At 36.8% G+C, this 23,500-nt stretch overlaps 1 long non-coding RNA gene across 2 annotated transcripts in view; it reads left to right on the top strand.

Annotated features, from left to right (window-relative positions):
• LOC141521117 (uncharacterized) overlaps window positions 1-23,500 on the top strand; it is an 86,013-nt gene that overhangs the window by 36,428 nt on the left and 26,085 nt on the right. For both annotated transcript variants that reach the window (XR_012477848.1, XR_012477849.1), the window contains exon 3: window positions 11,046-11,123. This is a non-coding gene — a long non-coding RNA (uncharacterized LOC141521117). The remainder of the gene's footprint in view (window positions 1-11,045; window positions 11,124-23,500) is intronic.

The following is a 23,500-nucleotide window of genomic DNA, read 5'->3' as shown; positions in this document are numbered from 1 at the left end:
CAAAATAAAACATAATATAAAATATTATTTTAATATAATTCAAAGAATTAAATACAATATAAAATAAAACAAAGCTGACACTACTTTTTTAAACTAACTCATGGGGCAGCTAGGTAGTACACTGGATAGAGCACCAGCCCTAGAGTCAGGAGAACCTGCCTTCAATTTGGCCTCAGATACTTGATACTCACAGCTGTATAACCCCATTGCCTCACAAAAACACAAGCAACTAAGTCAATATATGGCCTTCGGGGATATATGGATTAGGGATCTCTTTTTTATTTGATTTTAATGTCTTATAACATGTTGTTTCAACAATAATAAGCAATTTTAATTTTAAAAATGGTGACCCACACCCAAAGAAGGCCCTTTCTTTTCATTTCCTTTTTTTTTTTTCAGATCAGGTCAAGGGGGAGATGTGGAAAATGAAGGCTATATCTACACAATCCCAAAATAGCCAGTTGAAAAATGAAAAAATCAATCAAACAAATTGCATAGGCAGTAAGCTTTAGAGAAACTACAAAAGGGTATGGGAAATAAATTCATAGGATCATAGCCTTAGAGTCACAAGAGACTTTAGAGGTCATCTAATCCAACACTCTTACACATGAGGAAATTAAGGATCAGAGAGATTAAGTAACCTGGAAAAGGTAACACAGGTTACCTCATAGAGCCAGGATTGGAGGACAGGTCTTCTAATTTCTAAAGTGATGTTCTTTGTATCCTGCCTCTTGTAAATCAAGTTTGAGTCATATTTCAAATGACTAATAGAGTAACTTCTTTCTAATAAAGGTAACTTTTAGTCACCTGTGCACACCACAGATGTCTCATATTCAACTAGGAGCATAGCTGAGAGGACACTGGTCTGAGAATTCTATTCTATTCCCAGTTCTGACACTAATATGCTTTGCTACTTGAGACCTGGTAAGAACCAGGGTAGAACTAGGAGTATTGGGTAGAAACTACATAGAGAAAACTTTTGTTTTCACAACATCAGGAAAATTTCCTAACAATCAAAACCTTCCAAAAAGTGTAATGAGCTGCCTCAGGAGGCAGTAGCTTTCCCCCTCACTGGAGGTCTTAGAGCAAAGGCTGAGTCAGGGATGTTGGAAGGAGGGGTTTTGCTCAGGTGTTTATTAGATTAGAAAACTCCACAAGGCCATGAATGTCTGTCAAAGGTGTGGACTAAGTAGACCATCACTTACCATTTAGGAAGTGGTGGAGAGGGAGATTACTATAAACAGAACACAGACCTACTCTGTCATGATGGAGTCTGTGATCATTCCTTGCCTCCTTGCCTTTGTCCTTTCTGACCCCCAGAGTTGAAAGACAAAAAAGAGAATGACTAGGAAGTCAGAGAAGAGAATTGCTCAGCTTTGGACTCCTGAAGTGGCATAAAGATACCCAGCTCAGGGAGAAAAGAGAAATGTTAGATTCACAATGGATAGCAGAAATAATATTCCTAGACAACGGTCTGAAAAAAATATTAGACATCATATAGAATCACTAAATCACAGCCTCAGAGTTGGAAGAACTCTTGTAAATCATCTTGTTCAATCTCTCAGCCAGACTAGGAGCCCCCTTTACAAACTCTCTGGCAGATGGTCATCCATCCTCTGCCAAATACCCCCAGTAATGGACAGCTCATTACATTATTGGACAGCTCTGTTCTTTCTCATGTGGAACTGAAATCTGCCTCTTTAGAATTTCTAATCATTGGTCCTTAATTGTGATTTCTGGAGTAAAAAGAAATCTATTCTATGTTCTACATTATAGCCTATCAAATATTTGATGAAAAGTTATATTTCTCAGGTTCTTCTTCTCTGGGCTAAACATACTCAGTTCTTTGAACTATGAATCATAGAATCATAGGAATTCAAAGATTAAAAGAACCTCAGAGGAATCCCTAAACAAGTAGACATCCAGCCTTTGCAGATTTCTAGTGAGAAGGAACTCACTACTTTCCAGATCAAGTCGTTCCACTTTCAAATAGAATGAATTGTTTATATTTCTATTAAGTCTATATCAGTCTCTCTGAAACTCTCATTGCTCCTAGATATGCCTTCTAGACCAAACAGAATATTTCCAGTCCTTCAGATGAAAGTCATTTGGGGCGGCTAGGTAGCGTAGTGGATAGAGCACCAGCCTTGGAGTCAGGAGTACCTGGGTTCAAATCCGGCATCAGACACTTAATAATTACCTAGCTGTGTGGCCTTGGGCAAGCCACTTAACCCCATTTGCCTTGCAAAAAAACCTAAACAAAAAACAAAAAAAAAAGATGAAAGTCATTTAAAAGCTCAAAGATAAGTATCACACACACACACACACACACACACTCCTTCTCTCTTCTCCAATGTAAACTCCCTAGGACTTTTGACTGATTCTCATACAGCATGATGATTAAAACATAATTTCCTAATCAGTGAATGAATAAGGGTCATTTCATTCATTGTATTTGCATTTCCAGCACTCCACAAAGGAGATGGCACATAGTAGGCTTTTAATAAGTAGCTATTGATGATAGTTATGATAATATTGATGTCCTTTGCTGACCCATTTGCCTTTCCAACACTTTCCAGTTCATCAGTGTCCTTCCTAAAATAAGACTCCCCAAACTGAATACAATGTCTTAGAATAGAAGTTGTCCAAGGAAAACAGAAAGCATTGGAATTACCCAACATTTAGTATTGTGACTGACCCTTAGTAGGCACTTACTAAATATTAGTTAATTGACTTCTATGTTCTGGATACTATGCTTCTCTGTAAGTTACCTAAGTTTGTGTTGGGTTTTGAGATAGTCATAATGCACTGCAAATTCATTTAGCTTGGGGAACCTAAAAACTCCTAGGTGAACTACCCTCTACTCATGAGTAACAAACCATGCTCTTGAATCCAAATGTAAAATTTTGTTCTTATTCATTCTATGAAAGCATAGTAAAATTCTCCTTTTTCATTCAATTGAAATTATTAAGAAAAACATTTTCTCCAGATAAAAACTCATTTTAGAATTTTCTCTTTAGAAAAATAGGTAGAACTGTTGGTGGAGCTGTGAACTCATTCAACCTTTCTCGAGAGAAATTTGGAACTACGCCCAAAGGGCAACAAAAATGAGCATACCCCTTGACCCAGCAATCCACTACCCTGAAGAGATGATGAAAAAGGGTAAAAACATCACTAGTACAAAAATATTCACAGCAGCCCTGTTTGTGGTGGCAAAGAATTGGAAATCAAGTAAATGTCCTTCAGTTGGGGAATGGCTTAGCAAACTGTGGTATGTCATGCAACACTATTGTTCTATTAGAAACCAGGAGGGATGGGAATTCAGGGAAGCCTGGAGGGATTTGTATGAACTGATGCTGAGTGAGATGAGCAGAACCAGAAAAACACTGTACACCCTAACAGCAACATGGGGGTGATGTTCAACCTTGAAGGACTCACTCATTCCATCAGCGCAACAATCAGGGAAAATTTTGGGGCTGTCTGCAATGGAGAATACCATATGTATCCAGATAAAGAGGCATGGAGTTTGAACAAAGTTCAAGGACTATTCCCTTTAATTTAGAAAAAAACAGATGTCTTATTGTCTGATCTTGTTATCTTTTAAACTTTTTGTCTCTTCCTTAAGGATATGATTTCTCTCTCATCACACTCAATTTGGATCATGTACAACATGGAAACAAAGACTGACAGATTGCTTCCCATGGGGGGAGGGAAGTACGATTGGGGGAAAAATTGTAAAACTCAAATAATATCTTTAATAAAAAAAAAAAAGAATGAACTCCAAAAAAAAAAAAAGAAAAGAAAAGAAAAGAAAAATAGGTAGAATAACAACTGAAAACCTTATTTAGGGAAATAGATTAAGGATGATAACCAAACTTAACTCTTGTCCAAAGATAAGATCTTTGCTTCTTCAACCATCTGAGATCATTGGTCCTGTGATCTACCTTAGGGCAATGAATCTCCCCTTTTGCATGCAAGTTAAGATATTGATCCAAGAGAAGAAACCTATTTTATTCTTTGAAGTCCAAGAAAGTACTGATAACTACTTTTTTATAATTTTAACCTCAAATTGTGTTTTAATATGTTGTGATCTTTTCTTTGTTCAAGATCCCTATAAAGATTACTTGAAATATTATTGAGTTTGGAGAATCATGACTGAGGACTTAGGGGAACTATGTCAATTTGAGCACCTTTCTCTCTTTAAGAAAAAAATGTTTAGACATTAAAATAAAATTTCTGAGCAGACATGCCTAAAACATAGAATAAAGAATCAATTTTTAATTGAACAATTTATATTAAAATTCACCCTATTAAATTTGATGTATTATTCTAGCCCATCAAAAATTTTTTGGATCTTGATTCTATTATCTGGTTTGTTAATTGTCCCTCCTAATTTTGTGTCTTTAATATGTTTAACAAGCATACCATCCATTTCATACCCCAGTCACTGATAAGAAGGTTACACAGCACAAAGTTAAACTCTGATTCCTGGGGTATTCCACTAGAGACCTCTTTCTACATTGACTGAGCCATGAATGGCTACTTTGGGGGACTATATATGTATAAGTAGTTTTCTTCTTCCCCTTTCCTTTTTAGTTTAAAGTCCTTTTGATTAAATTTGCATGACTACAGGGAAATACTCTTTTATCCTGTCCTGGAGAGACTTATTACATTTATAACAAAAGAATTCATTATTCCTATATTTTAAGCTATGGTTCAGAAATTAATGATGTGGGTTTTAAATACTCTCATCATCTTGGTTGTCTTTTGCATACGCACCTTTTTTAATGTTCTTTTTAAAATATGGTGCCCACAAAAACCACACTGCTCCAGACTTCCTCTATTACAGAATGTGGGAGGAATATTATATTCCATAATCTGAACAATAGACTTCAATTAATGCACCTAAGACTGCATTAGTTTTCTTAAAAGCTCTATCATATTATAGAAACTATAATAAGCTGATGTGGCACAAAAAATTCAGATTTTTTTCAGATTTACTAGTACTAAGGTAGGTTATTGCCATGCTTGTTAAACATATTAATACTTGAGGAATTGATTTTTTGATCTTAACGCAGAACTTCTTAATTATCCCTGTTAAATTTCTTCTTATTGATTTTTGAAATTGGCTTTGACCAGTATTTGAGACTATTTGGAACCTTAGAGCTGCCCTCCTCTTAATATTAAGCATTTCTCCAAACTGTGTATCATCTACAACTTTGATCACCTTTTCTTCTATAACCTAATCTTAAGTCAATGATAAAAATGTCAAACAGGATACTCACCTTGAATCAATCCAAGGACAGAATCCTGGGGCACTTCACTCTGGATTGTCTTCCAGATTGTTAAGATTGGTGCTAAACTATTATTAGAAATTCCGGATGCAGTTATTCCCAATGGTAATTAATGTACCTAACCTACTATTTGCCACCTTATCCAAAAAAGATATTATGAGAAATTTTGTCAAATATGTTACTGAAATGAAGGATACTTATTGAATCCTTCTGCTATAACTCTCTGTCCTATGAAAAAGAAAATAAGATTATTGTGTTTTATTTAACCCATATTGGTTTTTTAGTAATCATCTCTTTTTTTGCCAAGTGTTTATAAAGCATTTGCTTAAACAACCTATTTTGTGCAAAGGGACTGAATGCCTAGTGAGTTGACTTGTTTAGGCTTTTACAACCTGTTTGAAAACTGAAGAGATTTGTTTATCTTCCATTTTCTGACACTTCTCTCATAATTTCTCATCAAACATTACCAACATGGCCTTAAGGCCACACCAGCTATTTCCAACAACAAGCACCCTGGCAACTGACCAAGCTGAGCATTGAGTTATGAACCACTGTGATCCCTGATTGCCTCCTCACCTATCTTGGGTTACAATTCCTTCTTTACTATATTTATTCTATTCTTTCCCCTTTAATGAACTTTCCTACTTTTGATGTAAAAGGAAGCAAAAGGAAAAGGAAAAAGTACTGGATGACTCTGCTTTCTCTAGTCTCTGGACACATTTCTCTGTATTCTCTAGACAATTCAGCTGCCCCTTTCCTGAACATCTACTTGCTTCAAGACTACCTTAAGAAGCCTGTTTTTATCTTCATTAGTACTTTTTAAATTATTTTTTGAATAGTGCTTCAGTTTTCCTGTTCCACTTCTTACCAATTCTATTCTTTGTAATAACAGCTAGCACTTTAAAGTTTGTCAAGTTCTTTTCAGATATTGTCTTAATTGATCCTCACATCAACCCTGGGAAGTAGATTCTATTACTATCTCCATTTTATAGATGAGGAACCTGAGGCAGACTTGTTAAGTGACTTGCCTAGGATCACATAGCAAGTAAATATCTGAGACTGGATTTGAATTCAGGTCTTTGTGACTCCATTTCTAGCACACTTCTCACTGAACCACTTAAATGTGCCACATAAAAAGATTATGGTAATTTTTGATTTTCCCCTTCTTGTCTTTTATATGCATGTTTGTAATAATGACATATTTTCGAGTTTCATACATGAGAGCCTCTAGTGTTTGCCAGGGATAGATTTTAGAGGTCTCCTGGAATAGAAAAATCATCAAGTACCCAATAGAGTGATAGAAAGGGTAGAAGAGAGTAGAATTCTCCCCATCCCTTTTCCCCAATTTCTCCCAAAGTAGGCATAGGATCAGTCAGAGTAAAATTAGCTTAAAATGGAAAGGCTGAATTAGAGAAGACAGGACTGACCTTATTTTCAAACAAGGAAGTGGCAAAAAGGGTGAAGAGACTGATCCAAAGTCACATGGAAGTTACTATTACTCCATCTCAACTCAAGGTGTCACAGTCTCCATTGATAATAGATAAGATCATTTCCAGTGTATGTCAGCTATCACCAGAGCCCCTTTCAAAATTATAAATTAAGGGTAGTTCTTTCCTAGTCCTTCTCCTTTGCTTCCCTCTTGTGCCTTCCATTTCTCCAGTGCTATCTGGCTACTCTTATAATTCAAACCCCATCCCACCCCAGCATCCCCTTCTTACTCTAAAATTGCTCTTCCCTGTGTTACCCTGTCTCCTCAGTATGACAGAATATGTTCTAAAGAAGATATTTATGCATTGATCTAATTAAAGGATCTGAAATCTAAACTTTCCCATTTCTAAAAATTTTCTCATTCCAGAAGAGGTTACTTAATCCAGATGATTCTAAATTGGTGGAATAATTGAGGTGATTTTTGATTGGGAGAGGTTACACTTGCAGATTTAAGTAAGGTATCTCCTCTTCCAGATCAATCATTCTACCAATAAGCATTTATTAAGTGCTAATCCTCCAGAGAATAAATTAACTGGAATTAGATTTAATAGCCTGCAGACTTATACCCCACAACCTTCCTTTGTACATGGCCCTATAGCCTTCCTTAGAGAGCAAGTATGAATTGACATAGGAGAATTTCCAAAGCCAAGAACTTTCTTTGAATACCTGGGGTCTCCTATGTACCCTTTTCTGTTTTGCAAGGTGATGAGGTTAAGTGACACACCCAAGGTCATGCAGTTAGTAATTATTAAGTATCTGAGGGAAGGATTTGAACTCAGGTTCTCCAGGGGCTGGTGCTCTATCTCCTGCACCACCTAGATGATCCTATATATATATTTTTTTTAGTTTTTGCAAGGCAGTGGGGTTAAGTGGCTTGCCCAAGGTCACACAGCTAGGTAATTATTAAGTGTCTGAGGTCGGATTTGAACTCAGGTACTCCTGACTCCAGGGCTAGTGCTCTATCCACTGCGCCACCTAGCTGCCCCCCCATATACTTTAAAATCATTTGCTTGAGTGACATAATATCTGTGCTTCTGGATTACCAGGCCAAACCAAATCATCCTGAATTATCCAAAGCTGGCCAGATCCTCTGGCTGAGAAGTTTGGCATCTAAAAACATCAGAGCTGGGAGTACTTCACAAAGGACATCCAGCTGGAAAGGGGGAGACAAGTGTCAGGAGCGGGAACATTTCACCCCCCCTGCCACTTGCCATTTGCAAATGACTCAGAAGTTTACACCAGAGGATACACAAGATAACTCCTTGGGCATCACACGTTACTTTGCCAGTTTCCGTCATCTTCAATTATTCACTGCCTAACTGTCTGCAGCTGAAATAGAATCTGAAGACTCAGTCATACATGTAGCTCCTGCTACAAATGAGAATGGAAGCTCTACCTCTTACAAATTTCTTGGGACAGGAGCACCCTAGTTCTCTCTGAGATGCTGTAGCACCACAAATGTGCATTTAATTTTCCTCAAGTCACAAAAATTGGCCATAGAAAAAACCATTTCCAGCTATTTTTCATTCATTTTCTGGGGTTTCTTCACAATTTCTTCTTAGAGCATATTTTTGCCTTAAAATTCAAGGGTTTTAAAGGATATTTACTATTAAGTTTTTAGCAAATAAAAATCTAACAGGTATTCATATGAATATTTCTGAGTCATCCACCACAAACCCAATACATTGATTGGTTATAAAGGAAAAGTACAGATTTCACAGAATTCCTCCATCTCCAGAAATTTGAATCCATATGATAAATCAAGGGGTCATATACACACACAGAGAGGGTCAGAGAAAGGGAGAATGTGGATGTATGGTTGCATATCTGTTCTAGGACTAATGACTGATCCTGGCAATCATAAATAGAGAACACTTATTAACATATTTAGGGAGCAGGGATTGGACCCATAGTTTCATTGCAATGGGAAACCCCTAGATATAGAACCTACCAATGCCAAGTTCTCTGCTATTCTGAGATTTGCCTAGAGCATTGAGAGGTTAAATATTTTACCTGGTCTTCCTGACTTTAGGACAGACTTTTAATCCCTTATGTGACATTGCTTCTCAATATTTACCAATGATCCAAATTAATGACTTTACTAACTGTTGCCCAAGTTAAACACCTGCAACTTTAAGTCCATTATACTAAAGACAAAGCACATATTGGGTACATTTATATGCTTCCAGAAAGAATAATTATCCCATTCTTTATTTAGTTTTCATGTATATTTTATAGTCAACTTGAAACAACATGAATTTTATAATTTTGTAATAAAAGGATCAAAAGAACTTCATAAGAGACTATGTTGCACAATGACTAGAAGGCTGAATGTGATTTTAGATGATCAGTGTTAAAATACTGCCTCTGGTTCATTCTAATTGTATGAACCTGGACAAGTCACTTAACTTCTCAGAATCTGAGATAGCTCCCAAAGATTATAAGTTACAGTTTGTTTGCAAAGGAAGTTTACAAAATAGAAGTTTCTGTCATGATGGTTCATACCAAAAATAAAATATTTCACAAAAGAAAACCATCCTCAAAATCATAGAATCTATGAGTCTTCAGGATCATATATAGTACAACCCTCTCAACTGACAAAGGAAGAAGCTAAGATCCAGTCTTTCAGCTGACCAACAGGTAAGGCAAGGACTGAACCCCAGCTACCCTATTCTTTGCAATCTCCTATGCTGTCTCTCTGTAAGGGAGAGGTAGGAAGAGGGGAGAAAATGGAAAAAAAAAAGACAATGATTTCTTACTCCAACAAGAAGTATAAAATTTTCCTGCTAATAAGGAAACTGGGAAGGGGAGAGTGGCAAAGGAAATGATGCCTTAGGGATAGTTAGAAAACTAAATGCACCTGTTATTTGTATCAAGTATCTCCAGTGGATCTTTAAATAATTAAAAGTTGTCAGCTCGCTGAAGGGGTGGGAGGCTAAGAGAGTTGCCAAACAATCTTCTCCCCTTGCAAAATTGGAGCACACCAAGGATCCGATTACTTGAAAATAGGTCCAGCCAATGGCTAAGATGAACTTCCTTCCTGTGTCCTATATCTCTCTTTAGGATTGAGACATTGAAGACCTTGGTTAAAATGCAGAGATGTCTGGGGGTATAAACCTAAGAAGAATTTAACTTGAATTAATCTATCAGATTAGTCAAGTTACATAGTAGATCCCTGGAAGGAAGAGGAGACAGGCAGGAAAGTTTTATTAGAGATGCTGGGGGGAAGACAAAATAATAATAGAGAACCTTTATATTGTGCTTTAAGGTTTGCAGGACACTTTACATGTTATCTGTTTGAGCCTTACAGCAGGTCAGAGCAGTAGATGTCATTATTAATTCTATTTTATAAATGAGGAAATTAAGGCTGAGTGAGGTAAAATGACTTCTATAAGGTCACACAGCTAGTAATAATAATAATGTTTGTCCTTCCTTTTTGAAGAAGACCATAACATCAGGGAGGTGATGCCATGACAAACTCATGAATTGGATTTGAGTGAAGGGGGCTGTGCTAAGTCACCAGCCTTACATTCTCATTCAGAGTCATCTGGGTCCAATGACCAGATATGAATCAGTACTACCAGAGATGCACCTGGATGTGAAGCAATCAGGGCTAAGTGATTTGCCCAGGGTCACACAGCTAGTACGTGGCAAGTGTCTGAGGTCACATTTGAATTCCTGTCCTCCTGACTCAAAGGCCAGTGTTGTTTCTATCCACCCTGCCCTCACAGCCAGTAAGTGTCTTGAGGAAGGATTTGAATTCAGTCTTCCTGATTTCATTACACCAACTAGTTGTGGTGTGTTGGCAGAACTTTGTATGTTCCACAGAGGAGCACACCACTAGGTATCATGAAAACACTGGCCCCCTAGGAGGGAAAGCAGTGAAAGGGAATGTGGAAGGACTATCCTGGCTCCCTGGTCCTCCAAATCTTCAGGTCCCATAAATGGAGTCTTTAACTCCAACTTGTCGAATTAAAATCAGGGACTGGTCCAGCTGGAGAGATGTATGTAGATCAAACACCCCAGTATTGTTACCTTGTGGTTGCTCCAGTTCTAATTGAATCAAGCTCTGCCCCCACCCCTGCACCACCCCTGGCACCATACATATTCACATATATATGGCAACTATCTTTTCTCCAGGTACTATATCCCTTTTATTCTCTCTCCTCCAGGACTAGAGTACCCATCTTCCCCTTGTTGGTCCCTACAAGGACTGTCTCAGAGCCACCACACTAATTGCTGGTCTCTATTATTTCTTTTTAGGCTTGTCTGGTGCCAGGACTTATAGACAGCTTGTAGACTGTCTTGACACGGCATTCAACCAACCTGCTAAAAACCAAGGTAATACTGTCATTCATAGAAGATTATAAGGTCATTGGTAGTTGAGTTTAGTTGTAGTCATTAATATTTCAAAGAAAGCTTTTGGCTATAAATGTAACTAGAGACCTACTTCTTTCCTCATTCTATTCCCATTCACTCTGCACTGGAAGGTAAGGCTCCCAGATTATATTCTAGTCCAAATGTCTCATAAGACTACTTGGAATCCAGAATGGTATATTCCCAGGACATTTTTATTATGTAATAAATAACTCCTATTTATTTCTATAGAGCTTTATGGTTAACAAAATGAAAACATCTCATCACCCTGGAGAGGTCTTTATATTTCTACTACCTAGCACAATGCTTTGTCAATGATAAGAACTTAATAATATTTGTTGGAATAATGAAAGCATTATACCCATTTTGCAGATGAGAAAACTAAAATTCTGAGGGGATAAGTGACTTGGTCAAGGTCTCATGAGGAATGAGCACTAGAAGCAGGAATCAAAATCAGACTTCTGGCTTCAAGTCTACTACTACAATTATCACAGCATACCTTCATTCAAAAAGCTTTTAATAAATGCCTGCTATATACATACATACATATATATATATGTATATATATATATATATATGGGACTGTAGTATACAACAGAGATGTCAGACTTGCATCAGTGAAATGTCTGAGTGCTACTAAACAAGATTAAAATGTAATTGAGCAATAATTAAAAAATAAAAACACACCACAACAGAGATAAAGTTAATTTGTGGTTTTCAAAATCAATATGTCATCTGTGGGGAGCTGTATCTGAGTTTGACACTGTTGGTAGTAGATGATTAAGAATCCTTGAAGTCAAGAAAACAGGTTCAAGACCCATACATAGGTAATTTACTCAACACTGTACTTTGTAGAGCACTTGCTAGGCTTTAGGGAAGTGAGTTTTTCCATGGAGTATTCCCTACATGAATAAAATTACATGTCTGATCCAATGGATAAGACACTGTGTTGTACACTGGTCATCAACAAAGAAAAACAATCTGTCCTGAAGGAGCTTACATTCTACCAGAGGGAATAATAACATTTTGTCCCTCGGTCTGGCCTGTTGTCTCTTTGGATTATTCAAAACAGGACTGCAAGGAAATATTTTACTGTGCCCAGGCACCTTTATTTTCTTGAATATTTTTTGTTTTGTTTTTTTTCAGAATATGATCAAACTATGGTCTTGTGGATTTGATTTACAAAGCCCTATTGGATTAGCCTGACTTTCCCAAGTCTCTGTGACCTGATTGCCCTCTGGTGGTGAGGGCTAAAATGATCAGGATTGCAAAGTTCTGGTTGGTTTTTCACTCCGATGATGGTGACTTTGGTTCGAGATGGGAAGACAAACCCAAGTTAGGAAAAAAAAAAAAAAGACTGGTTACCTGAATCCCAATCATAGAAATGGGGATAATCCTTCCTTCACAATATGTTTCCAGTCTATCTTTCCATTTCCCCCGTCACATACGCTATGCTTTAGTCAGACTGGCATGAGCCTTATACATACTGTCTCTTGTTCACTTCTGCTTTATACAAGTTTTTTCCCAAAGTCTGGAATGCTTTCTCATCACTTCGGCTTCTTGGAACCTCTAATTCTCTTCAAGTTTCAGTTCAGCTGTTCCCTCCTCCACAATTCCTCTGTTGGTCACCACCACAACCCTTTGGTATGCATCCTATATTTACTTTTCTGCATATTTATAATAACCCCCAGTAGAATGTTACCTTTTTATTGGCAGAAACTTATTATCTTTTGTAACCACAGTGTGCAAAACAGTACAGAGACCAGAGAAGGCATTCCAAAATAGTTGCTGATTGACTGATAAGGAGTAGGAGTATAACTGTAAGAGATTGGGTACCTTTCTAGAGGTCTCTTTACATGGTCTTACCCATTGATTTTCCCCCAGCAAAAACTATATCTTCCTAGGACTGTTCAATTTCCTAGTCTTCTTGCATAGTTAGGCTGTGGTTTTTGATAATTTAGAATGTTTGTAATTCATGCAAAGGGAGTATTTCAAAAGTGGGGTGGAGAATAAATGGTGCCTGAATATAGTAAAATATTTCTTGGGGTCCCATTTTGAATAACCCAAAGAGGCAGAAGATCAGACTGATGAACAAAATACTATTGTTTCCTCTGATAGAATGTAAGACCCTAGTGGGCAGGGACTGGGTTGTTTGTCTTTTTTATGACCAATGAACAACACAGTGGCTTATACATTGGATTAGATATGTAATTTTATTCAATAAGGAACATTCCATGAAAAAAAAAACTCCCTCCCCCAAAGCTAGCAACTGCTCTGTAAGGTATAGGGTGAAATAAATAGAGGACTCTATTTTTTTCATTCATCTTTGCAAATGACTCCAGTCTTAAAATTCATTTGTTCCAAAGTTATAGCTTCTCTTCCTGTGTTCTTCATAATCTCCATTCACTTTCTTCTCTTAATAAATTTCCTTTTAAACTTTCTTAGATCCCGCTCCTGCCTTCATCCTTACTCTTTGGCACATTCAGCTTGAACATTTTCTCATTTATTTAGTGAATTTTATTTTTACATTGCATGCTCCATCTGTCTCCATTACACCCTTGCTCAATCCATGTCAGTACTAAACTCATCCTTGTATTCGAGTTCCCTTTTTGATGATTCAATCACAAGCACATTTCCATAGCAAACAGCATTTTGGGGAGCTCTTCTTCATGTTTTCTTCCTTTTACTCTTCTCAGAGCCATCCAAGTAAGGCTTTACCCAAAATACATGATCTGGTCTGACTGGGAATGAATGGTGCTTTTTCCAGCAACAGACACATCTGAAGTTATATGAGGTGTCCAGTACCCAGTCTGAGTGATTGCACATTGTTCTACCCAGACTTCTCCAAATTCATTGTCTCTAAATTTTCTCCTGATAATCCATGTTTGTAACATGCAGTCCATTTGCAAATTCCCCTAGGAAGCCTCCACTTTTATTTCTATAGCCATTGCTAAGTTTACCCACAAAGAATTCTCAAACACTCATCTATCTGGCTAGAGTGGCAAAGAAATCTCTTTGCATGGTCTTATCCATTGACTTGGCCTGCAGCAAGACATCTACATCTTTCTAGAACTGTTTGATTTCCTTGTCTTCTTGCTGTGTTAGGCTGTGGGTTTGGATAATTTAGAATGTGCACAGTTCATTGATATGCAGAGGGAGTATTGCAAAAATGGGGTGGAGAATATTGCAGCTTTCAATGAGAAGAATGACTTTGGTCTTCCCAATAAATCCCACACCTGCATCTCTGTTTTATACTTCCCTTCCAAGAAATAATTGTTCTGGGCGGCTAGGTGGCGTAGTGGATAAAAGCACCGGCCTTGGAGTCAGGAGTACATGGGTTCAAATCCGGTCTCAGACACTTAATAATTACCTAGCTGTGCGGCCTTGGGCAAGCCACTTAACCCCATTTGCCTTGCAAAAACTTTAAAAAAAAAAAGAAAAGAAATAATTGTTCTTCTTGATTTTATTGTGTTCTTACTCCCTTGACCTTCTTGGTTCACAATTACTAGTAACATCAGCATTAATCTCTGTTTTGTCTAGACTAGCTCTGATAATTTGGTCTGTTTCTGTTTTTACCAAAATTCAAAACATCCTTACTCTGCCACTTCATGTCTGTGTGACCTTGGGCTAGTCACAGCCTCTCTGGTCTGCATCTTTTTCATCTGTAAAATGAGCTCTACAATGTCTAAGATTGTTCTGAAGCTCTGCTCCTAGGCTCCTGGGTTTAACCCTTGTTCAGCCTGATAAAAAGGCTGACAATGACAAGCATTCATTGACCAGCATTTCTGTTAGATGATATAGAATTTTTGCAGTAGGATATTCAGGTTGCTGGCCCTCTTCTCCTATTGCCGCCTCTTCTTGCCTTTCACCAAGGATGGGTAGGCTCCCATTTTCTTTGGGAGATGGCTCAGTACCTTCTCAACTCAGGATCCATTCAGAGTATATTTGTGTTTCTCTGTCAAGTTCACTTCACAACTAGAAGGGAGGGAGGCTTTTGTGGGCAAAGAAAGCAGCAAATAGAGAAAGCTTAATCATTAATGCATTTGTCAACTCCAAGGTCATTGATTCACTGGAATTTGACATAGTGCTAAATGCTTTAAAAAATTAGAATCAATCTGCTATACATCAATGTGTTGGCAGACATGAATGGGGTTTGTAGGGAGAAAAACATTCAAATCTTTATATGCCATCATCAGGAAAGATATGTGCTAAGGCAGCACAATCTCTTTCTGAAGTAATTTATGTAGTGAGAAGGGTCAACTTGATTGGGTTAAAAAGGAGATAAGCCTTTTTGGGGCACTTTGTTTGGTTCTCCCTAAGAGGGTATAAATGAGCCTCTGGGCCTGAGCCTGGATACCAGTTATTTCATTTGTACCATTCCTCCCTGAGGATGAGTAGATTAGGTTTGTGTTTGGGGAAGATTTGATTGGATCAAGCTATTGCTGAATGGAGTTATCCTTTTGTAGTGAATCAATAAAAGAATCAGGTGCAGCATCTGGAGAGATCCAGGGAGACCTGAACTTGCATAGTTAGAAAGAAAAAACTGTGCAGAGATAAGGTAGTTAATAATAGCTAACAAGTGCATAGGTTTTATAGTTTACAAAGAATTGATAGAAATTATTTCATTATAGTCTTACAACCACCCTGGGAGATAGGTGCTTTTTATTATCTCCATTATATAGATGAGGAAATTGAGACAGATAGAGATTAAATGACTTATCCAGGATCATGAGGAAGGATTCAAACTCAAGTTTTCCTAGTTCTAAGTCTAGCACTTACTCCTCTCTGCACATAGCTGCTCAAGAGAAGGTCTAGATCTCAGGGATTCGGGAGAGGAAGGGGAAAGATAAGCCATTACGGTGCCCCTAACATCTCCCTAGGAGAAGTCACTAGGGAAGGGACAGAGGTGTACTGTCATTACACATGCATTCATCCATTCAGTCCAAGATGTGGAAAATCATGACTCTACATGGGCTACTATAAGACTTTAATGTTTTTGTTTGTTTTGGCATTCTGTCTGTAGAGCAAGATAAAGGTTGTCCTATACTGATATATGTATGTATTTATGTATTAAAACCTTATTTACATGTATTGGAGCTCCCATGTCTATGAATTTTAGAGCAGAACCCCAAAACTAAACTCAGGCTATATGAATTCAAAACTTGAGGAGATGGGTTACATCTATGTGAGCAACTATTCTTTTTTTCCAAACAGAAAGTTTTGAGGATTTATTATACAGGTGTACTAAACTTAGCAATAAAGAAAACAAAGTTTGGACAAAATCATGAGGGACGTGTCAGGTAGTGTGGGAGTCCTTTATCAGATGGTAGAGCTAGTAGTCTTTTGTAGGGTGGGTGATGTCTCCAAAAGATTCTGTCTTCCTGAAAATGTCAGCAAGGGTCATTCCACCTCTACTCCTGTGGCTTCTGTGGTTAGCACAGTCTGGTTACTTGGACCTCTGCCTCATCTCTCTCCTTTTGTGTTTCAGCCTATACATTCGTGGCTTCCTCCACTTGACTCTCATGGCTCAATGGAAGTTGACAAAATGGCACCAATTAGAAGCACTATATGAGCAACTATTAACTCAGTCATATAACACCTTAGGGTGTATGAAATGCTTTCTTCACAGGAATGCTGTGGGGTAGGTGGTGTTACTGGAAAAATAATGTTCAAAGGAGTGACATGGCTGATAAAAGTCTGAATTGGGATTTGTAGCCGGGTTTCCCCAACTTCAAAACCTGCATGACTCTATCTACAATCCTCTCTTTTAAAAACCAGTAACCCTTTTCAGGAAATTAGTTGAGAAACTGGAAGTAGATTAGTTGGAGGTAGCTCATACATTAGCTTGTTGGATGCAACTCCATGAAATTTAGCTAATATACCTAAAAGTTGAAATGCAGGAAGGTGTGGCTGTAAAAAATAAGCATTATCACCTGCATTTGACTTGAATAACATAAAGATGATGTGAATATATACAACAAATACTCATGAGGAATCTAAGTCAATAACAGGGAAATCCAGGGATTCAGTTATCTCACCTTCTGGTCCCGGGGTATATGATGAATAACAAGCATTACATTTGGGGGAAATGTAGTGGAAACTCAGCCTGACTAAGCTACAGTCGATGAAAGCATTCCAGTCTGATGAGCCATTATCCAAAGCAAAGGGGAAAATGATTCAGCTGCATCATTCTTCTTTCCATGATACCGGGTTTAGAATTCTGGTCGGCTAGATTCATAGAGAGGAACAAGTGAACAACAATAAAATAAACCAGCAGAAGGAAGAAGACAGTCACGCATTTGTGTTTATTCAACAAATAGCCTTTCTTTTTGGTGTTGCCCACTGTAACATATAAATCTCAATAAGTGATGTAAGAATCTAACATTAAATAAACCTCTACCTTCAGGGAACTTAGTCTTAAAGGGTGTTTAGTGATCATTGTCTCTATTTCCTCTGCACCTGCTCCCTTGTCAGTCTATTGCAATTTGACTTCTGACCCCACCATGCAACTGAGACCTTAACTCTATCCAAGGTCAATGGTGATCTCATCTGCTGAAAAAGAAGTCAAGGTCATATAGCAGTAGATCAAGCCCTTGAACCCAGGACTTCTGAATCCAAATCCAAGGTTTTCCACCTTGTAGGGTGCCCTACAAGGCTTTGTTCTGGACACTTTTCTTTTCTCTGTCTATAGGGAGAGTTCTTAACCTTTTTTTTGGATATGGAACTCTTTGACATTCCAGTGACTCTAGCATCAAGTTTAGAGTTGGAAGACCTAAATTCAAATCCAGTCACCAACATTAACTAGCTATGTGACCGTGAAAGAGTCACTTAACCTGTGTTTGCTTAAGTTTTCTTAATAGTTCTGACCTTCCACGGTTGTATTAATGAGATAATAACTGTAATGTGCTTACCACAGTTCCTAATTGTAAACACTATATAAATGTTAGCTAATATCATTCCTATTTTTATTAATATTAAAATTATTATCATTATTATTATTACCCCTGGATCTCTTCTCAGGATAATGTTTATAAATATATAAAATAAAATATATAGTATTGAAAAAGAAACTAATTAAATTGAAATATAGTTATAAAAATGTTGTGTTTTTTTTAAGGTCATAGACACTAACTTAAGAATCTCTAATTTGTACTCTTTCTTTTTGACCTTTTCAATTTTCCTGGGTACTTCTATGAGACTGTGAACTTCTAGAGAACAGGAACTATCTTTTTCTTCTCTTTGTATCTACAATGTTTAACACAGTGTCTAACACAAAATAAATGCCAGTTGCTTTGAAATAGGAAAGTTTACTGGAATACTGGGTATGAGGAGGAATGCATGCCATTGAGATAAGCTGGAGGGGAGTCCTTTGCCTTCAGACTTCTAGGCTCACACCCTCAGAGTCCTCCTTGACTGTTTTCCTCTCCCATCTCCATTAACAACAGACAATTGCTAAGTACTTTTTTTTCTATTCTACCACCATAGTATCTCTTAGATCTGTTCCCTTCTTGCCACTCATACAGTCACTATTCTTTTTCAGGTCCTAATCATCTTTTTTTTTCCTTATTCATATTTTATTTTTCCAATTAAATGTTATGAAAGTTTTTCAACATTCATCAACACACATATAACACACAACTTTCTTCCACCTTCCCTTCCCACCCTTCTTCCCTTGGCAGTAAACAATCTAATGGACATTGTATATGTATTCTTTTTCTGTTTAACATGTTAACACGTAAGTCATTTTTTGCATGAGGAATTAATTAGGACTAAGGGAAAAGAAACAAAAACTATGGATAGGAAGAAAAAATATAAGAGAATTTTTTTAAAAAATGAACATAATGTTCAATCAGATTCTGTAGTTTGTTTTGTTTTGTTATCTTCATCTGGATATGGATGGCAATGTCCATGGCAGGTCTCCCAGAGTTTTCCTAGCTCTCTGAACTGCTGAGAAGAGTAGCATCCATCAAAGATGATCAACTCACAATGTTACTGTTAATGGGTACAATATTCTCTTGGTTTTGCTCAGTATCGATTCCTGTAATTCTTTCCATGCTTCTCTAGAATCTGATCATTCATGGTTTCTTATAGAACAATAATACTCCATAATATTTATATATCATAATTTGTCCAGCCATTCCCCAACTGATGGGCATCCCTCCAATTTCCAATTCTTTACCACTACAAAAAGAGATGCTATGAATATTTTGGAATGTGGAACTTTTCCCCAATTTTTTATGATTCCTTCTGGTTGTAGGGCTAGTATTAGTATTGCTGGGTTCAAGAGTATGATCAGTTTTATTGCTCTTTAGTCATAATTCCATATTGCTCTCCAGAATGGTTGGATTAGTTCACACCACCAACAGTACATTCATGTCTCAGTCCTCCTATAACCTCTCCAACATTGATCATTTTTCCTTTTTGTCATCTTGGCCAATCTGACAGGTGTGAGGGGGTACCTCATAGTTTTTTTTTTTAATTTGCATATCTAATCAGTAATAATTTGGGGCATTTTTTCATATGATTATATATAGCTTTAATTGCTTCATTTGAAAACTGCCTGTTTATATTCTTTGATCATTTATCAGTTGGGCAATGACTTCTAACCTTATAAATTTGTTGCAATTCTCTATATATTTTAGAAATAAAACCTTTATTAGAAACCCTAGTTGTGAAAATTGTTTCCTAGCTTTCTGTTTTCCTTTTAATCTTGACTGTATTGATTTTATTAGTGCAAAACTTTTTTAATTTAATATAGTCAAAAATCATTTATTTTACAATTTATAGTATTTTATATTTCGTGTTTGGTCATAAATTTCACCCCTTTCCATAGATCTGTCAGATCAAGTATTTCTTGATCTATTAATTGGTCTATGGTCTTTTATATCTAAATTCTGTACCCATTCTGACCTTATTTTGGTATAGGATATGAGATGTGTGTCTATGCCTAGCTTTTGCCATACTATTGTCCAATTTTCCCAATAATTTTTGTCAAACAGTGAGTTCTTATCCCAGAAGCTGATGTTTTTGGGTTTGTCAAACAATAGATTACTATAGTCATTTACAATTGATATTTTTCTACCTATCCTAATCCACTAGTCCATTATCCTGTTTCTTAATCAGTACCAGATGGTTTTGAAGCCTCCTGCTTTATCTTATAGTTTAGAGCTGGTAGATATTTTTATTTTTTTCATCAGTTCCCTTGATATTCTTGATCTTTTGTTGCTCCAGATGAATTTTGTTACTATTTTTTTCTATCTCAGTAAAATAATTATTTGGCAGTTTGATTGGTATGGCACTGAACAAGAAATTTAATTTGGGTAGAATTGTCATTTTTATTGTATTTGCTCAACCTAAGCATGAGTAATTGACATTTTTCCAATTGTTTATATCTGACTTTATGTGTGTGAAAAGTGTTTTGTAATTGTATTCATACAGTTTATCACGGGAGGCAGATTCCCAAGTATTTTATGTTGTTTTCAGGTCCTTTAAATGGAATTTCTCTATCTATCTCTTGCCCTGGGGCCTTGTTACTCATAAATAGAAATGTTGATGACATGTGGGTTTATTTTACATCCTGCTACTTTGCTGAATTTGTTCATTTCAAATAATTTTTTATATGATTTTCTAGGGCTCTCTAAGAAGACCATCATAAAAGCAAAGAAAGTTTCCTTGTTGCCAATTCTAATTGCTTAAATTTCTTTTTACTGTCTATGTCTCCTTGTAATTCATTCAGCTTCTCCTCTAAGAATTTCGATGTTGTACCATTAGGTGCATATATGTTTAATAATGGTATAACTTCATATGCCTATTTAAGAAGATATAATTTCCTTCCTTACACCTTTTAATGAGATCTATTTTTGCTTTTGCTTTGTCTGAGATTAGGATCAGTATTCCTCATTTTTTTTCACTTCCATTGAAGCATAATATATTTTTTTTCCCAGTCTTTTACCTTTACCCTATGTGTATCTCTCTGCTTCAAATGTGTTTCTTCTAAACAACATATTGTAGGATTCTGGCTTTTAATCCATTTTGCTATCTGTTTTTGTTTGTTGGGAGAGTTCATCCCATTCATATTTACATTTAAGATCACAAATTCTGTATTTTCCTTCATTCCATCTGTCCCATTTATACTTTTCTTTTTCCTTTCCTCTTATACCTCCTCACCAATGTTTTGTTCCCTTTCCCCTTTAATTTTTCTTTTTAATTTTAAAATTTAAAACTTTACTTTTACTTTCAACTTCACCTTCCTTTTATCAGTTCCTTCTTCTCCTTTATTTTTTCTTTCCTCCCCTACTTCCCTGTAGGGTGGAACAGATTTTTAAATTCAATTGGAAATGTATGTTATTCCCTCTCTGGACCAAATCTATTAATGCTCACACTGTCCCTTCTTTCCCTCAACTATAATAGGTATTTGTGCCTCTTAACCTGGTGTTATTTATCCATTAATACCTAGCCTTCTCTTAGTATAGTCCTTCTTTTTATGTTTTTATTGTTTTAATCCTATCTTGTACTTACATTGCCTTTGTCAAAATATGCTCCTTTTATCTGACCTGATAGAAGTACTATTCTCAAAGGTTGATTGATTGATTGACTGATTGAATGACAGCATTGCTTTATAGTCACTAAGTAGCCTCTCCTCTTCTGTCTCATTAGAAATACATATCAAATATATTCACTTTATACCTTACCCCCTTTTCAAGTAAACTCCATGGATACACAATTCTCATGAGTCAAAGCATTAGGCAAAGACAAATCATTTCATGAACTATTTATTACCACCACCACCACCACCACCACCCCTAGGATACTCCCTTCAATTGTAGCCAAAGCATGGAGCAAAGTATATCTCTTCATGATGTTTTCTGTGCAGTCCCTCTAAGTATACTCTCTCTTGCTCTCTATAGTACTCCACACATAGCCCTATAACCCTCCCCAACCAAAGTATCAGGTACATTCTCTCCTACTGTTCCTTTAGCACACTCCTTAATTAAAGAAGTTGATTTCTTAGTATCTTTCTTAATTAAAATATAGATTAAGATAAGAGCACTTTCTAATCTTCAAACCTCCAGTTATCTAGTAAAATTAAGTCACTTCTTGGGGCAGTTAGGTGGCACAGTAGATAGAGCACTGGCCTTGGAGTCAGGAGGATGGGAGTTTCAATTCAGCCTAACACTTAACACTTACTAGCTGTATGATCTTGGGTAAGTCATTTTTCCCTGATTACCTTGCATCCAGGGCTATCTCCATTTGTCCTGATTCATATCTGGCCATTGGACTCCTCTGGCTCTGGAGGAAAAAGTGAGGCTGGTGACTTAGCACAGCCCTGCCTCACTCAAATACAATTCATGTGCTTGTCATGACATCATCTCTCCGATGTCATAGCCTTCTTTGAGAATGAAGAAAAAAATATCAAGTCACCTGTGATTTAATTATGTATAGAGTCTCTAAGAATTCTAAGTCCTGGGACTTCCTAACGGTCTCTTAAGAACTTACAATTGATGGCAAGGCATGGGAGACACTGGCACAGGACTGTCCAGCATGGGCTACCCTCATTAGAGAGGGTGCTGAGCTCTATGAACAAGGCAGAATTAAAGTACCTCAAAGGAATATGAGATACATAAGTTTAGAGTAAACGCCCCAGGAGTTCACCTGCACTATTCGTGCATATCCTGTGGTAGAGCATTCTGAGCTTGTATTGGTCTGATCAGTCACAGTTGGACTCTACCGTTGTCTCAGAGATAGTTATGTCACTTTGGTCTTCTTTGATAACAAAGGACAAGAACCAACCATATCATATCCTCTAAGTATAATCTCTTCAACTATATTCAACTCTTTAACTATGCTAACATAAATACAATTCTTAAAGAGTTACAAGTATACAATTGAATATCTTGACTAACATTTTCCCCCTTTCCATTTACCTTCTTAAGTATCTCTTGAGTCTTGAATTTGAAGATCAAATTCTGTGTTCAATTCTGGTCGTTTTATCAGGAAATTTTGGAAGTCCTCTGTTTCATTGAATATCCATCTTTTCCCCTGACAAAATATGCCGAATTTTACAGGGTAGTAAATCCTGATTGTAATCCAAGGTCCTTTGCTGTCTGAAACATCATATTCCATACCCTTTGATCCTTTAATGTTAAAGCTGATAAGTCCTGTGTCATTCTGGTTGTGTTTCCTTGTATTTAAATTTCTTCTCTTTGACTGTTTGCAGTATTTTCTCTTTTATTTGAGAATTCTGGCATTTGACTATGATAGTCTTTAGTTTTTATCCTGGGGTCTCTTTCTGGAAGTGTTTTGTATATTCTTTTAGGGACTATTTTGTCTTCTTGATCTAG

The sequence above is a fragment of the Macrotis lagotis genome, chromosome 4 (genome assembly GCF_037893015.1).
Source record: "Macrotis lagotis isolate mMagLag1 chromosome 4, bilby.v1.9.chrom.fasta, whole genome shotgun sequence".
NCBI classification, from domain to species: Eukaryota; Metazoa; Chordata; class Mammalia; order Peramelemorphia; family Peramelidae; genus Macrotis; species Macrotis lagotis.
This window is presented reverse-complemented; position numbering and strand designations above follow the sequence as displayed.